We start from the raw sequence: 17,839 nt of genomic DNA on the forward strand, positions 1-17,839 counted from the left end.
CATCTTTTACTCTCAATATAGTCATTTTAAAGTTCTGTGCTAACTCCAGAATCTGAATTCCCTCTAAATCAATTTTTCTTGTTTTGTTTTTTTTTTTTTTTTTTTTTGTCTTAATTTTTAGTCACTTTTTCCTGCTTCAGGAATTTCATAATTTTTGATTGTGTGCTGGACATGGTGAATAAAAAATTCATAGAGACTGAAGATGCTATTACTTTGAACCAGAGAAGATTTACCCCTTTCTCTGTTAATCAGAGTGGCTGATCATTTCAGTCATTTCAGGAATTTTACTAGGTCAGAACTGGGTTGGAGCTTTACTTGTCTCATCCTACCTATGATTTTTCCTGATTTGTGGCCTCCCTGGATTTTTGCTGTGAGCCTGACAGGTCTTTGATTCTTCAATAAATACAGTCAGTTATTGACTTCAGTCTTTCAGATGTTTGAATTCAGCTCTTTAGGCTCTCAGTTCTCACAGCTTCAGAGTATGGCAAATGTAAGGAGAGACCAGCTATGTATTTGTTACCGTTACACTTTCTCAATGAAAATTTGTCTCATAAACACTGAAACATTGCAGATGATTTCACTTTTTCTGACTCAGCCCCCTTCTTGGGGATGGCACTTCTGGGTTTTTACTGTGAGTCTGGTAGGTCTCTGATTCCTCACTTTGGAAAGTTCTCTCCCTCAGGCATTAGGTATTTAAGCTTCCTGCTTTCTATAGGTTCAAAAACTGGCAAATGTCTTGAAGAGGAGACCTAATGATTGTCACAGGCCCCTTTATCTAGCGGGATTTGGTTTGTTCGTGCCATGACTGTGCAGGAAATTTCACTCTGCTTTCTTGGCTCAGTCCCCCATCATCCTGTACCACCCTGACACTAAGGAAATGTCCTGTGGGGGAAATCGGCTTGACATTCTGCTAGATTTCACTCCATCATGCCAGCAAATGAGTTCATCAAAAGGTATGGTGATTTCTCTTTTCCAGTGGAGTATGTCTCCCTACACCAAACCCCTGCTCCAAATCTCTAAATGTCCCTCTCTAGCATACTAGTTGATATTGTTTCTTGATTGCTTCCTTAGCTCGATGATCCTTTATTCAAGTTTGTTTGCTCGTTGCAGCAGGAGTGATGGCCTGTGCCTACCTAGTGCAGGCATATTATTATGGAGATATGGCTTTGGTCCCAGACACCACAATAAGGAGAATATCATAAGAAAGCAAGTCACACGAGTTGTTTGGTTTCCCAGTGCATGTAAAAGTTATGTTTATGCTATACTGTAGTCTATTAAGTGTGCAATAGCATTATGTCTAAAAAAAGTACATATCTTAATTTGAAAGCAGACTTTAAGAATGCTACCCATCATCTGAGCCTTCAGCAAGCTGTAATCTTTTTGCAATAGTAACATCAAAGATCACTGATCACAGATCATGTAACAAGTATAATAGTGAAAAAGTTTGAAATATTGTGAGACTTACCAAAACATGACATAGAGACACGAAGTGAGCAAATGCTGTTGCAAAAAATGGCACCACCAGTAGAGCTGCTTGACACAGGGTTGCCACAAACCTTCAATTTGTTACAAAAAAAAAAAAAAAAAAAAAAAAGCATTATCTGCAAGGTACAATAAAGTGAAGTGCAATAAAGTGAGGTATGCCTATATATCCTGCCTCAAAGTAGAAATCCTATTTAGATCACCTTTAATTTCTCTCTATGATATATTAATAGTTTTCTGTTCAGGGTTCTTACATTTTTTATTACACTTATTATTAGGTATATGATGTTTTGATGATAATGTAGATGGCATATTTTTTAGTTTTTAATTTTATAACTTTTCAGACACAGAAAAATGTTAGTGGAATTTTTTAATGTTTGGTCTCTTATCTGGCAACTCTTCTAAAAACTAACTGATATTCTAATAAGTTATCTGTAGATGGTTTTGGATTTTCTGTATCCTTAATTATATCAAATATGGAAAGTGACAGTATTATTTCTTCCTTTCTTAGCCTTATATTTCTGATTTCTTTTTCCTGCCTTACTGCTAATGCCATTTAATACTTTTACTAACAGGTTGAATAGAAAAGGTAAGAGTTGGCATTCTTATTTTGTTCCTAATCTTACAGTGGACATTCTCCACATTTCACTATAAATAGGATGGTGGCTCTAAAGTTTTTTGTAGTTTCCCTTTGCTATGAGTTTTTAATCATACATAATTATTGAATTTTATCAAATGCTTTATCTGACTATACTGATATGATCATATACATTTTCTCCTTTATTTTATTCATGTGGTGCATGACATTTATTGATATTTGAATGTTAACTCACCTTGCATTTCTGGAGTAAAACAACTTGGTAGGAATTCACACACACACACACACATTCACTCACTCACACACTCTACATTTGATTGTCTAACATTTTGTGTATGATTTTTGCTTCTGTATACATAAAGGAGATGGGCCTATTTTCTTTTCTCATAATTGTCCTTTTAATTAGTGAATAGTATATAGAGGGTAGAGATTTAAAAGACCTTTTAAAAGGTCTTCTTCTTCTGTGATATAATACAATACAGTATTACTCCATTTTTTAAAAATGACCTTTTTTATTTTCAAATAGTTTCAAATCTGCAGAAAAGATACAAACAGAGTTCCCTTTACCTCTCTCCCAGTTTTTCCTATTGCTAACATCTTATACTACCATACTATATTTTTCAAAATTAAAAAGCCAACATTTATACATTACTATTAACTAAACTTAAGACTTTTTTTGGATTTCACCAGTTTTCCTGTTAATGACCTTTTTCTGTTCTAGGACCCAATCCAGTATATCACATTCCACTTAGTTAGTTGTCATGTCTCCTTAGTCTTCTCTGGTCTATGACAGTTCCTCATTCCTTCCTTGTTTTTTATGATTTTGACAGTCTTGAGGAATATTTGTCTGATATTTTGTAGAATTGTCCTCAGTCTGGGTTTGGCTGATGTTTTTCTCATGATTAGACTGGAGTTATAGGTTTTGACAAAGAATACCACAGAAGCGAAGTAACCGTCTCATCACATCATAACAGAGAGTATGTAGTGTCTCCGTGACATCACTGGTGATGTGAAACATCATCACTTGCATAACATGGTGTTTGCTTGGTTTCTCCACTGTAAAGTTACTTTTTCTCCCATTTTATACTCTCTTTGGAATTCAATCATTAAGGCCAGCCCAGGACTGGACTTAAGGGGAAGATTAAGCTTCACCTCCACCTCCTTGGGGAGGAGATGGATGCCGGCGGGGGGGGGGGGGGGGGGTGGCGGGGGGGAGGTTACCTACATATGGAATTCTTCTGTTGGCAAGATTTGTCTTCTCCCTCCCTCCTATTATTTATTTATTTATACACTCATTTATTTACTCCATTATGTTTTAATATGGATTCTTTATCATCTATATACATAATTACAACCTTAAAAACCTCTGGTTCCCCCACTGACATATAAACTCTTTGAGGAAAGGCTCTGTTTCTTTTTTATTTTTGTACACTCTATGCGTTTAGCATAGTCCCCTAATTTATAGTGGACTTCCAGTAATTATTTTGTAATGGATATCTTTCCACTTCAACTGAAAAGTACCCTTTCCTTATATAATAGCATTCTAAATCCAAAATAAAAGTAGATTTTAAAATAAGTAAAAGTAAACTCATGCATGATCACCCTGTAATAAGTATGTAAAAAAGCAAAGGGTACTGCAGAAATAACTTAACCATTGGAGTTGGATGTGTCTCCAAAAAATATTGAAGCCACATTTGGAAAGAAATTACAGTATTTGATAAGCCAAGGATATGACCTGCTGTGTGCTTTCCCTTTTTTGTTCAGATCACCAAAGGAGATTAAGACCCCGTTTTCTCCCGTCTCTGGAAAATTATCATCTGATGCAGTCACTCAGATAACAACAGAGAGTCCAGGAAAAACCATGTTTTCATCTGAGATTTTTGGTAATGCTGAAGATCGTGGACATGATATTCCAGAGCTCAGTACACAGAAGTTGGGCAAAGTTCCTGTCAAGTTTGCTTCATCATCTTCAGTCCAACAGATTACTGTTCTTCATGGCACAGATGGTAAGAGAATTTTAGGTCACATTACCAACTTTTGTGTGTCATTAACCAATAAATTTCTTGATTGGGTCTTTCTAGTTAGAAAACCTAATTTTAATTTTAAGCATTAGGTTGTACATGATGATAACATCTTTTATTTACATAGCTATGAAGAGAATATAATTTATTATGTTTTTACTTCAATTTCTAGTGAAGTTAACAACCTATGTGAAACTCATGCTACTTGTGGCTGACGTATTTTCAACTCATAATACTTGTCATAAGAATGCAAGTAGTTCATGAAAACATAAAAACTATAGAGGTTCAATTTTAGGGAGGTAGATAATTATTTGGCATTGTTTCTTTTACTATTGTTTTGCATGAGACAGTGAACAGATAGCAAACACAATACCAGTCTATTTCTTGCTCAAGAAACGTTGAGCAGGGACCCAGGTTGACTGTGACTCTGCTTTCTTTAAAACATGGAACCTTGGATTCATCATCATAGTCAACTGGAAGGGACGAAAAGCATGGAGGAGCACATGTTGGGAGGCTTTTATGGTCTAGGCCTAGGTGTGGCCCACATCACTTTCCACTGACTAGGAATAGTTTAGCTGTGCTTTCCAGGATGAAAAAGAAATGAGTTTTGGTGAACAGCTAGCAATTTCTACCATAAGGTCTACAACATTTAGAGTGTTCCTATGCTATCATGACAGTGATATTTTTATAGTGCTTACACTATATAACATTCAAAATTATAGCAAGTTATTTTCTTTTTCAGACCAGTAACTGGAAAGTTAAGTTCCCATTCTACCTCCAAATGAGGGTGGGAACTTTCAATTACTAATTTTAAAGTATTCAACAGTTTGTACAAATCTATTCAAAATAGATTTTAAGTGTTCCTACTTGTGCAAAAAGTTTATCTGTCTGTAGGTATAAATGGAATATGCCTAAATGTATAAAGAAAATTGCTTAGTTCCACATTTAAATTGCACTGAATTTAATTTGAATAAATACATTTATATGTTGAAATGGTTATATTTCTTTTCTTTTTTTTTTATTTTATTTATTTTATTTTGGCTGTGTCGGGTCTTCATCGCTGCGTGCAGCCTTTCTCTAGTTGCGGCGAGCGGGGGCTACTCTTCATTGCGGTGCACGGGCTTCTCATTGCGGTGGCTTCTCTTGTGGTGGAGCACGGGCTCTAGGCACGTGGGCTTCGGTAGTTGTGGTGCATGGGCTCAGTAGTTGTGGCTCGCGGGCTCTAGAGCGCAGGCTCAGTAGTTGTGGCACATGGGCTTAGTTGCTCCGCGGCATGTGGGATCTTCCCGGACCAGGGCTGGCACCCGTGTCCCCTGCATTGGCAGGCGGATTCTTAACCACTGAGCTATCAGGGCAGCCCGAGATGGTTATATTTCTTATACACTTTTATTGTGAAATAAAATTATGCCCCCCAAATGTATAGTCTAATCAATATCACACAGAACACCTTTAATGTGTCAGTTACCTATTGCCACCGTGATACTGTATAAGAACCTCGAAAATCTCAGTGCTTTATAACAACAGACATTTGCTTTCCTCACTCATGGGCTTATGAGTCCGTTGGAGTTTGGCATCAGGATGCAAAAACGGTTTGGGTCTGTTCCACATGCCTTGTACTGAAACCCAGGCTACTCTGGGCTATGCTGTTTTCATGTTGGTGGAAGAGCACAGGAGAGGAAATCCAACTGTGAAAGTGTATTTTATACCTCTTCTGACATCAAATGGATCAGTCTATAGAGAGCCCACAGTTCATGGTCTTACCTTTACATACAGGTACTTGGTAGAAAGGACTCCTTTAAAAGAGAAATATTATTTGGTTTAATAATAAAATATTTTTAACTCTGTGGATTCAGAAGTAAAATTTTAAAAAATATTTTAAAAGTATACAGAATAGGGCTTCCCTGGTGGCGCAGTGCTTGAGAATCCGCCTGCCAATGCAGGGGACACGGGTTCGAGCCCTGGTCTGGGAAGATCCCACATGCCGCAGAGCAACTAGGCCCGTGAGCCACAAATACTGAGCCTGCGTGTCTGGAGCTTGTGCTCTGCAACAGGAGAGGCCGCGATAGCGAGAGGCCCGCGCACCGCGATGAAGAGTGGCCCCCGCTTGCCGCAACTAGAGAAAGCCCTTGCACAGAAACGAAGACCCAACACAGCCAAAAATAAATAAATAAATAATAAAAATAAAGGAATTGCTTTAAAAAAAAAAAAAAGTATACAGAATAGCATGTTGAATTTATGACTATGTGTCCACTGCTCTGAATTAACAAATTAAGAGTAATATGCTATATGTTTATATTTAGTTCCATTTGCAAGTTTTTTGAAGAAATAAATTTTATGGTTGGACTTTCTTCTTTACCCTTCTCCAGTCCTTTCTTTCTCTCCCAGGAACAACCATTATTTGCTGAATAGTCGCTTCTTCCCCCAGAGATAGGCAGTCCAAAGTAACTTTAAGACTTCTGCATCCAAACATAAAGTTGTTGAGAATTTCAAAAAGCCACTTATCTTGCCTCTGAATTCTCCATCTCCACATGGTAACCATTCTTGCTCTGGGTCCATTGTAATTCTGCCCAATTGTTGTTGTCCATTTTCTGCAAACTTTGAACTAAATGGTAAATTTAACCATCACCACCAAGCTTTATATACACTGGTGGAGGAAGAAAACTACTAAGTCAATATCCTAACAATAATGACTACAGCAACGTCCAAAGAGAAGTAGAGGCTACAACCTATTTTTCCTGTTATTTAAATTCTTCCAGCCTCTATACATTTCTTCATTCTCCTTGAATTCAGCCAGGTTCTCATTGGCTGGGGTTTTGCCTGATAGGTTGGTACAAGTGTTCCTAAGTAGTCTAAGGCTTTGCTAGCCCTGCATAGGTTTAAGGTAATTTTTTGTTAATTTCTATGACCAGGCTTGGTAAAGTGGTCCCCTAGGTGTAAGCCATACTCCTACTGACTTTCTTCTTTTAAGGTAACCTTATTTCTCCCTGATAGTTAAGGTCAATTGTAGTTTTAGTCAACACTATGGCATCCTATTCCCTGTATTGTTTCAGTGACATAAAGAATGTAAAATGACTAGATGGCTCCTGTCTCCCGGTAGAAGTGCCCCTCCCTTATTTCTAAGATCTTCCATCAAACAAAGCAGAGTCACAGAGATAGAAAGCAAAAGATTTTAAAGGCTTCTGCCTTTGTTCCTAAATACATGCATTCTGTCTGTGGGATAGGCAAGTGCCACATGTGGTTCTGAGCACATGCCGTATTCAGTAAGCTAGCATTCCAGCCTCAGAAAGTGATGCCTCCCAGCTTGTGCCATGACAGTTATCAGTAAATTGTTCACTCGCTTTTTTGTTCTTGAGTTTACCATAGCTGTGGGTGATCAGGCTTGTGAGGAGAACAGTGACTCCCTTTAGTCGTCAGCCTTTTGTCTCATTTCCTTCACTATGAAGTCAGTTCCTTGGTTGGAAGCAGGGTACTAGTAATATGGATTCCATGTCAAATCATCAGAATCATGGAGTGGCCAAGGATGGTAACACAATTCTAAGTAGTTTATAAGTTGTTATTGCATCCAGAATGAAGGAGATCTCATTCTACTCTGGGACTATCAGACTCTGTCTAGAGTATTTTGATTTTTATAAACTAGACATGGGCAACTAGGAGTCCATCTAGAGGTGATTACAGGATGCAAGAGAAGACCATGGTCCATAAGGATAAACTGAAGAAGCTGTTGTGTTTAATCAGGAGAAGTGGTAGCTATCTACAAAATTCTATTTGAATGAGCAGTACAACCCCATGAATACTGAGGAGTAACCTAAACAAGAATTTTATAGGGCTCATGTGATGGCAATACTAATCCTTTGTGTAGGCATAGAAAAGGACAGTAGACTAAAAGGAGGGATGGGATATTTCTGAATGGGAAAATTGAATATTTAAAGATGTCATTTATTCCCAAATGAATTTAAACTCTAATGTAATTCTACTCAAAATTCTAATGGAATTGTTCTTTTGAACTTGTTTAATTGATCTTAAGTTTTTTCAGGAAGAATAATAAAGAAAATACTGGAAAAGAAGAGTAATGGGGAGGATAAATTTTAGCAGCAGCCAGTGGAGTGTTTTCATGGGATGCCTGGAAGTTGCAGACATTATTCTCACCCTTGACCTATGGGCCCAGACTCAGTCATATGTCCATACATGTCTGCAAGGGAGATTGGGAAATACAGTGTACAGATGAGCAGTATGTACCCAGCTAAATATCAAAATGCTGTTACAGAGACAGAGTTTCTACCACATCATGAAAGAAAAACAAGTGTATAGAAAAAGATTTCAGGGACTGCCCTGGTGGCGCAGTGGTTAAGAATCCACCTGCCAGTGCAGGGGACACGGGTTCGAGCCCTGGTCCGGGAAGATCCCACATGCCGCAGAGCAACTAAGCCCGTGCTCCACAACTACTGAGCCTGTGCTCTAGAGCCCGCGAGCCACAACTACTGAGCCCATGCTCCACAACTACTGAAGCCTGCATGCCTAGAGCCTGTGCTCCACAACAAGAGAAGCCACTGCAGTGAGAAGAGTGAGAAGCTCGCGCACCACAACGAAGAGTAGCCCCCCACACCGCAACTAGAGAAAGCCCGCGTGCAGCAATGAAGACCCAATGAAGCAAAAAAATAAGAAGAAGAAAAAGATTTCATCTTCTATAATAATCAAATTACTACCATGTCACAGACATTTTAGAAAGAATTTTAGCAGTTAGTATTTAAAAAAACGAAACTTTATAAATGACATAATTTTTCACTCTGAAATCAGGAAACTTATGTGAAATGGGGCAGCAGGGGAGAATGGGTATGCTATGAACAGGAAGTCTTTATTACAGAATTCTTTATTATTGAAAATTTAATCCAGCCTAAATTTTTAACATTATGAGAAGGGTTAAAAACACTTAATGTGTAGTAGAATGATAAAAAATGTGAAGATAGGAAATAAAATGAATATTTTATTATCAATGTAAAGTAGAAAAACTGAATTCCACATTATACATACTATACACAACTATGTAAACAAATAAGCAATACAGAGGAAAGACCTGTAGAAATACATTAAAATATTAATAATAGTTATCTTTGAGTGGTAAGACTTTGTCTTTTTTATTTCTGTGTATTTTTTTAATATTGAGAATTTATACTTTTATAATGGAAAACTTATTTTGAAAATCTGCCACATAGAAGAGAATTAGATTTACTTTCTATGACTCTGGAGGGAGAATCTTCAAAGATCAGTAGTAGGGGTTAACAACGACCAGGTTTGGGTTCAATATAAGATAAAGTGTTTCTTAGTTAGAGCCATCTAAATATGGAATAGATTGCTAAGAAGTCGTCTTCTCAATGAATCCTACCCTTACCACTCTATTTAAACTGCATCCTGCTGCAATTTCCCAAATACTTCTAATCTTCCTCAGCATTTTCTAATTTTTTGGGGGGGGGAGTGGCTGTTTTGGGTCTTTGTTGCTGCACACGGGCTTTCCCTAGCTGTGGTGAGTAGGGGCTACTCTTCGTTGTGCTGCATGGGTTTCTTATTGTGGTGGCTTCTCCTGTTGCAGAGTGCGGGCTCTAGGCGCACAGGTTTCAGTAGTTGCAGCACGAGGGCTCAGTACTCGCAGCACAAGGGCCCTAGAGCACGTGGGCTTCAGTAGTTGCGGCACATGGGCTCAGTAGTTGTGGCGCTCGGGCTCTAGGGCGGGCGGGCTTTGGTAGTTGTGGCACGCAGGCTCAGTAGTTGTGGTGCACAGGCTTAGTTGCTCCACAGCATGTGAGATCTTCCCAGACCAGGTATCGAACCCCTGTCCCCTGCATTGGCAGGCAGATTCTTAACCCACTGCACGACCAGGGAAGTCCCAGTATTTTCTAATTTTTTATGTCACTAATAATTTATAAAAACACTAGATGATTTACTTATTTAGTATGCTAATTGTTTACTGTCTATCTCCCTCTTCTAGAATGCTAGTTTACTGATACATTCCAAGAATCTTGACCACTGCTTGGCACATTAAAGGTACTTAATATTTGTTCAGTTAATTAATAAATGTTTTCTTATTAATTATTCTGATCTTTATGTCCTTAGGCCAGCCTTTACTGTTGCCATATAAGCCTTCTGGTAGTACAAAGATGTACTATGTTCCCCAATTAAGACAAATTCCTTCATCTCTGGATTCCAAGTCAGACACCACCATTGAGAGCTCACACTCAGGTATTATGCAGAAATTATTCAAAATTTTACTTTTTGAAATTTTATTTGTGGATTGGCTGTTTAATTCTGGATGACATATGAAAGCTCAGTGCTATTTAATCTTTAAGTGAAACATGGAGATTTTCATGACACAGTCTCTGGTTCAGATAGGTGAGTTATTTGGTCAGATGTATTGTGTACACTCAAACATTTGATAAATATTTGAAGAAAATTGTATGAACAGTTACTTGTTTGGGTTAGTGGACTCCATCTAGGACAAAGGTTTCCAAGTTTTCTCTGTTCACAGTCACCTTAGTGTTTGGGTGATTTCTTTTCTCATCATCGTGGGGATATAAATCATCAGCAGCATATAAATACATGAAGTATTTTTTCAGATACTAAGCTATTATGTTATTAGGGTATAAAAATACTTACCGTTTTGATCTTACAGCTTAATAAGCAAAAATATTTTTGGTTTTGTGTTTGAAAGAAAACATTTTACTTTGTTCAGAAATATGCATAATTACTTGCTAACGAGATATGTGTGGCTATTAGGGCACAGTTTCTCACACCTTGAGATGAGATTGGACACAACCACCCTCATTTATTGCTTTTGTTACAGAAACTGTCAAAAATCCAACTCTGCAGAGATACAGACAGCAGCATTGAAAGGAATGTAGCAGTATCTAATGTTGAAACTTTAAACTATCTTTAGCTATTAGTTTTTGTCCTGTACACCAGATATTACATATCACTGTTTCTCTAGAGTTTTAAAATATCCCACAACATCCCTGTGAGATCACCACAATAGAACTGCAGATTTAGAAAATGAATAGCATCCTGTGGAGGAACTGAATAAATATTTTCTGTGGAAAATTATAAGGATACGGAGTTGGTATGGTGCGGGGTTTTGATTGTTGGGATAACATATTGATTGGTCCACAGGAGTTGACTTGGTTCCGTGTAGATATAAATTGTTCATGATTTGTCAATAGACATCTTTATAGGTGTAGAAATTAAAAAGAAAGTAGTTGTCCCTGGTCTTATGCAGATTTTCTGTTAATTTTAAGAGGACCCAACTAGTATCTAATGGTAACTGAGTTAAAGCCCCTGATATAATTGCTCCTGATTTCCCACTGTGATGCCACTGAAAAAAAGAACCACAAAATGCTCATATGTTAGGATTGATTATGAAGCCTATAACCAGGAACTGGAAGAAATTTTCACTACCTGCATGGCTATGATTTTAAAAACTCACTTAGTGGCTACGAGACATAAAACAAGCTTACTTAATTGATTGTAGGTAGGAAAATCTTTTATCTCAGTCTCACTTTCAGCCCCCTAGTTCAGAAGACAGAATGTACCAATAGAAGTGTAATCAGGTGTTCCAGTATTTTTTGAGGCCTCCTGTGTACTTCTATTCATTTACATCCTAACTCTTCCCTTTGGAGACATTAACTTTGAGAAAAATTGGACAGTAGTGGGAAGAGGAAATGACTACTCAGGGATGGTACACTGTATCCTGAGAAATACTGTCCGTATAAATAAAGTACTGAATGCATCAATTAGACAAGAAGAGATCTGTTGGCTATATATACTTGAGGTTGTCATTTATCATGTTCTGCATCTATTCTGAGAGTGAGGGAGTTGACAGAAGAAAATAATAGTTTCTTAGACCAGTAGAGCTGATCTAGCTGAAAGCCTAGGAATTGTTCTGATAGATAGTGTCTATTAGTGTGTTGTGATTCTATAGATACTAGAAAGATCCAACTAGAGTTTGGGGCCAAGGGCAAGTCATAAACCGTTGCAGATATTTGGACCAAATAATTTCTCCTCAGTTGAGAATGAGTAAACAATTGAACTCATAAAATTCTTTTAAAGACAAAAACAAAGGGACTTCCCTCGTGGCGCAGTGGTTAAGAATCCACCTGCCAATGCAGAGGACACGGGTTCCAGCCCTGGTCCGGGAAGATCCCACATGCCACAGAGCAACTAAGCCTGTGCGCCACAACTACTGAGCCTGCGCTTTAGAGCCTGCGAGCCATGACTACTGAAGCCCGCATGCCTAGAACCCATGCTCCGCAACAAGAGAAGCCACCGCAATGAGAAGCCCGCGCACTGCAACGAAGAGTAGCCCCCGCTCGCCGCAACTAGAGAAAGCCCGTGCACAGCACCGAAGACCCTACACAGGCAAAAATAAAAATAAATAAATTAAAAACAAAACAAAAACAAAAAAACAAGGCAAAGGTAACCTCGCAAAGAAAGAGATAGATGTTAGAGATTTACTCATTAGGTCAAGTAACACTCTGAAGTAGTAACAGGATTTCATTTATATCTGACAGTAAGTTCTGTGAAGATAGGTACTATGCCTTTTTTTTTGTAAGCCATTTTATACCTCATACCAATATATAATATAGATGTTATTTTGATATTCATTTAAAGACATTTAAATACTTTATGTACTAGTACTGTCAATAGGAGCAAAAAGCCATGGGGAGAGAACTGGCTGGGAGTTTTAAAACAAAGTGAGGAGTTAATAGCAGAAAAAAATGGTGGAGTAAAGACCTCCAACATTTTGCCCTGTGATAAAAGCAACAGAATTTTGGCAAAACTTTATGGAAAACTTTTCCAAAACTCTGGAAATTAACCAAAGGCTTGTAGCTTTTGTAGTAAGCATTTATTCAAGAAAAATGGCTGAACCTTGATAAGAATAGTAATAAGCTTGTGGCATTTTACCTTGCCCTATTCTCATTGCCATACTCAGCTCAGTGATTGATAACCTTGAAAAATATCAGCCTGCATTCCCAGGACTGGAGGGAGCAGAACAGAGCTGGACCTCTTTCACAATTTCATTCCCAAAGAATTGTCAGTATTTGACCTGTCTGATGGCTCTCTGGAAGACTCCACTCAAAAGGCTTATCTTTATTCGACCTTACTCAGAGCTATCCAGTGCGTATGAGCCTCTGTGTCTATGTGTGAGGTGTTTGTCAAAAAACACTTACAGGCAAGTGTTTTATTTTAGTTTCTTAAATATTTATTTATTTAATTTATTTATTTTGGCTGTGCCGGGTCTTAGTTGCACCACTCAGGATCTTCGTTGCGGCATGCGGACTCCTTAGTTGCAGGACCTAGTTCCCTGACCAGGGATCGATCCCAGGGCCCCTGCATTGGGAGCTCGGAGTCTTACCCCCTAGACCACCAGGGAAGTCCCCAAGCAACTGTTTTAATGTCACAATGCATGAGGCAGTGGATAACACTTGAGACAAACAATAGACTAACCAAAAGCTTTATCGGAAAAACTGAGGATGAGATGTCCATAGATATGTTGAAAAGCACTGATATATTCCTAGGACTCTAGAAGACCACAAGTGTGCACAGGCCTGAGTGCATGCTCAGGAAAGATCTGAGAGGGGCCTACCCTTTACCTTTGGCTGCCCTTGAGGCTCTGGGCAAGAAGAAAGGGAAGGCTAAGGCCGAATTGATAACTCCCTGCCCTCAGCGTTGATGGCTATGTGCACGTAGTCCCTCGGCAAAGACTGGGAGATTTATTGTTTCTAGATGTTTAAGGATATCTCCATCTAGGCATTAGCTGACCACTAAGCTAGTTGAGTGGCAGCTTCAGTAGACTTTATAGAATTTGTTCAGAAAAGTTACTTAAAAAAAAAAAAACAGCGTAAAGCAACAGCAGGAAACCCTAGGGAGGTAGTAGACTCTGATTTCCAGGGTTGTCACATTATATTTTTTAAGATGTCCAGTTTTCAACAAAAAGTTACAAGATATGGAAATTCAAAGTAAAAAAATATATATATGGACCATACAAAAGAAAAATAGCAGTTTAGAAACTGTCTGTGAGGAATCTCAGACATTGGACTTACTAAATGAAGATGTTAAAATAGCTATTTAAAATATGTTCAAAGAACTAAATGAAACCATGTCTAAAGAAGTATAAGAACAGTGTCTTACCAAATAGAGAATATCAATAAAGAGAAATTACAAAAAAGAACCAAATAGAAGATCTGTAGTTGAAAAGTACAATAACTAAAATAAAAAATTGACTGGAGAAAGCTCAGTATCAGACTTGAACAGGCAGAAGTATGAGTCAGTGAACATGAAGATAGGCCAATTGAGATTATCCAGTGTGAGAAACAGAAAGAAAAAAGAACGAAGAGAAATTAACAGAATCTCAGAGTCCTATGGGACACCTTCAAGCATCCTATTATACACATAATGGGAGTTCCAGATGAAGAGACAGAAAAAGAGACTGAAGGAGTATTTGGAGAAATAATGGCCTAAAATTTCACAAATTTGATGACTGCTGTTAATCTGCACATCCCAAAAGCTCAAGGAAGTCCAAGCATGATACAGTCAAAGAGAGCCACATCTACATACATCATAAACCATCAAATGACAAAGACAGTGTTAAAGCAGCAAGAGCGGAGTTATCATGTACAAAGAATCTTCAATAAGACTAATTGCTGATTTTTCATCAGAAACCATAGAGGCCAGAAGGCATTGCAATGACATATGCAAAGAGCTGAGGAAAAAAACCTGCCTACCAAGTATTCTGTACCTAGCAAAACTACCCTTCAGAAATGAAGGAGAGATTAAGACATTCTCAGATAAACAACAGTTGAAAGACTCCACTGCTAGCAAACTGACCCACAGAAAATACTAAAGAGATTTTTTTCAAGATGGAATGGTGAACACCAGACAGTAACTTAAATCCACATGAAAAAAGTACTAAAGGTAACTACATAAGGAAATACAAAAGACAGTATAAATGTATTTTTGTTTGTAATTCAGTTTTTCTCCTATATGACTTAAAAGACAAATGCAGTATAAGCAAGTCCCAAATACACACAAAAAAAACTAACAGAATTAAAATGATAAAACCTGACACTATATTTTTAAATAAATAAATTTATTTATTTATTTATTTGTATTTTTATTTTTGGCTGCGTTGGGTCTTCGTTGCTGCGCGCGGGTTTTCTCTAGCTGTGGCGAGCAGGGGCTACTCTTTGTTGTGGTGCGCGGGCTTCTCGTTGCGGTGGCTTCTCTTGTTGAGGAGCACGGGCTCTAAGTGCATGGGCTTCAGTAGTTGTGGCTCTTGGGCTCTAGAGCGCAGGCTCAGTAGTTTTGGCACGCGGGCTTAGTTGCTTCGTGGCATGTGGGATCTTCCCAGACCAGGGCTCGAGCCCGTGTCCCCTGCACTGGCAGGCGGATTCTTAACCACTGTACCACCAGGGAAGTCCGAAAAACTGACACTATTAAAGGGAGAAATATTTCAAGCCAATAGCAAAAGGTCATATATTGTATAATTCCATGTATATGAAATGTCCAGAATGAGCAAATCCGTATAGACAGAAAGTAGATTAGTGGATGCCAGGGGATGTTGGGGAGGGGAAAATAGGGAGTAACAGCTAACATATACAAGATTTCTTTGTGGGGGGCGTGACAAAAATGTTCTGGAATTAGATAACAATATTGGTGGTGAAAATACTAAGAACTAGTGAATTGTACACTTACTTTAATTGGTGAATTTTTTTTTTTTTTGAATCTTGTAGAAGTTTTTATTTCAGTGATTAAAAGAACGCAGTAAATGGAAAGTATGCTGGTTTACATTAGGCATGCACCTCTACCTGAAACTGCTGTTAGTTTTTTTTTGTTTTTCTTTTTTTAAATTTATTTATTTATTTATTTATGGCTGTGTTGGGTCCTCGTTTCTGTGCGAGGGCTTTCTCCATTTGCGGCAAGCGGGGGCCAATCTTCACCACGGTGCGCGGGCCTCTCACCATCGCGGCCCCTCTTGCTGCGGAGCACAGGCTCCAGACGCGCAGACTCAGTAGCTGTGGCCCACGGGCCCAGCTGCTCCGTGGCACGTGGGATCCTCCCAGACCAGGGCCCGAACCCGCGTCCCCCGCACTGGCAGGCAGACCCCCAACCACTGCGCCACCAGGGAAGCCCTGCTGTTAGTTTTTGACTGGCCTAAATCTTTATAACTTATTTTTTCATTTAGGCACATCTTTAAATTTTTTTGGACCCTGACATACAGGGTAAGTTAACTTCTTCCTTGTGGCAGTTTAGTATGAGAATTATGTTCGCTGGCTAGATTCCTTTAACTAAAGGCCTCTAGACTCTCAGGCTACCTGTACTAGCTCAAGACTGTACTTTATATATAGATATTTAAGTGAATCACAGTATAAGGGAGGGAGATAATCTAGAAAGGTGAAATGTACTGTATGAATACTCCATACATTTTTTTTCTAGCACAGATAATCAAACACTAGATAAGGAGGCCTACAGTCAAGTACCAAATTACTCTTTCCCCCACTGCTGCCCTTTCTGAGAGACACAAAGATGTATATCGATCTCTCCAGAAATCTGAAAGGAATCCACACAAATAACAGATTATTACCTATGTGGTCCCACATATCAAATTATAGAGCAGTTCCACTATTAAAATTATAGGAAGCAGTTAATGGGACTATGAGGAAAGCATCGTCCCACATACAGTAACATACACCTAGTAGAGTTTTCCATTCATCTGTCAATTGTTTTCCCAAGATTAGCATTAAAAAACACAACCCCAAACACATTTGACCCTCAAACCACCCCCACACACAAAAATTGGTCTTTGTTCATTCTCAGATGACAGGATGTCCCAAGAGTGACAAAGGTGGGAGCCGATCCCCCCACAGCCTTTTCTTCAACCATCCCATCAACTGCTCTTCATTTCTTGAACTACCTTCCTTTTCCAGAGAGGTAATAATCAGGTCAGTCAGAAAGGCTTTCTGAGAAGACTGGCTTGGATTTCTGGGTCTGTTCCAGTCGATTCAAGATGAATTGGCTTGTATCAATGAAGCGCTCAACGCAGTTCACAAAACAGGCCTCAGCCCGACTGTCCAACTTTGGCCCAGGCTTGTCCATGCACATTTCCCAACAAAGTTCCGTCATCTGGTGCACCAGCTGCTGGAAGCACTTCTTCTGAGTCTCTACCTCGATGAAATGCTGCAGCTGCGGGTCGACCGAGCCCAAACCCGCTGCGGAGGAAGACGAGGAGGACGCCATCCCAGCGCGGCCACGCGTGCCGAGACAAACTCCGCACCAACTCACCGACCTTCACGTGTCTCCGCGGCGGAACCCTTAATTGGTGAATTTCATGTTTTGTCTCAATTTAGAAAAAAAAGTGTGTGTGTTGGGGGGGGTGTGGGCAGGAATGAACATATGAAGGAAAAGACTGCCTAAAACTGTAAAGATTTGGTAACAGATTTAAAATACATTTTGCAGGCAAAAAGGGTGGAATTAACATGAAGGAAGTTAAATTAGTGATGAGGACAAATCTGAGAGTCTGCAAAATTACAGAGGAAAAAGAAGAAGAAAATGAAAATGCTGTGAAAGATGATGAGAGACATAAGAAACATAGCTAAGTAAACCAAACCAAGAATTATATCTGTAGCTGAGGAAGAAAGTAATATTCAAACACTTAATTGAATAAAACATCCTCCTCCTGAAAAGGGGAACACTGTAT

General features: G+C 38.8%; 2 long non-coding RNA genes and 1 pseudogene across 3 annotated transcripts; 2 read left to right on the forward strand and 1 right to left on the reverse strand.

Moving 5' to 3' along the window:
- The first annotated feature begins 863 nt into the window (after window positions 1–863).
- On the forward strand, window positions 864–15,020 carry LOC309654060. The gene is made up of 2 exons (XR_014259781.1): window positions 864–4,086; window positions 10,207–15,020. It is a non-coding gene; the product is annotated as an uncharacterized lncRNA (long non-coding RNA).
- LOC309654059 lies at window positions 5,484–9,154 on the forward strand. Its single transcript, XR_014259780.1, has 2 exons — window positions 5,484–5,982; window positions 6,313–9,154. It is a non-coding gene; the product is annotated as an uncharacterized lncRNA (long non-coding RNA).
- Window positions 15,021–16,280: 1,260 nt separating the features above from the next.
- LOC309654062 (mitochondrial import inner membrane translocase subunit Tim8 A pseudogene) lies at window positions 16,281–17,833 on the reverse strand (annotated as a pseudogene). The gene has a single exon. The product of its transcript is annotated as a mitochondrial import inner membrane translocase subunit Tim8 A pseudogene (transcript).
- Window positions 17,834–17,839: the final 6 nt, after the last annotated feature.

The sequence above is a fragment of the Balaenoptera physalus genome, assembly GCF_965194825.1.
Source record: "Balaenoptera physalus genome assembly, contig: HAP1_SCAFFOLD_1842, whole genome shotgun sequence".
NCBI lineage: Eukaryota > Metazoa > Chordata > Mammalia > Artiodactyla > Balaenopteridae > Balaenoptera > Balaenoptera physalus.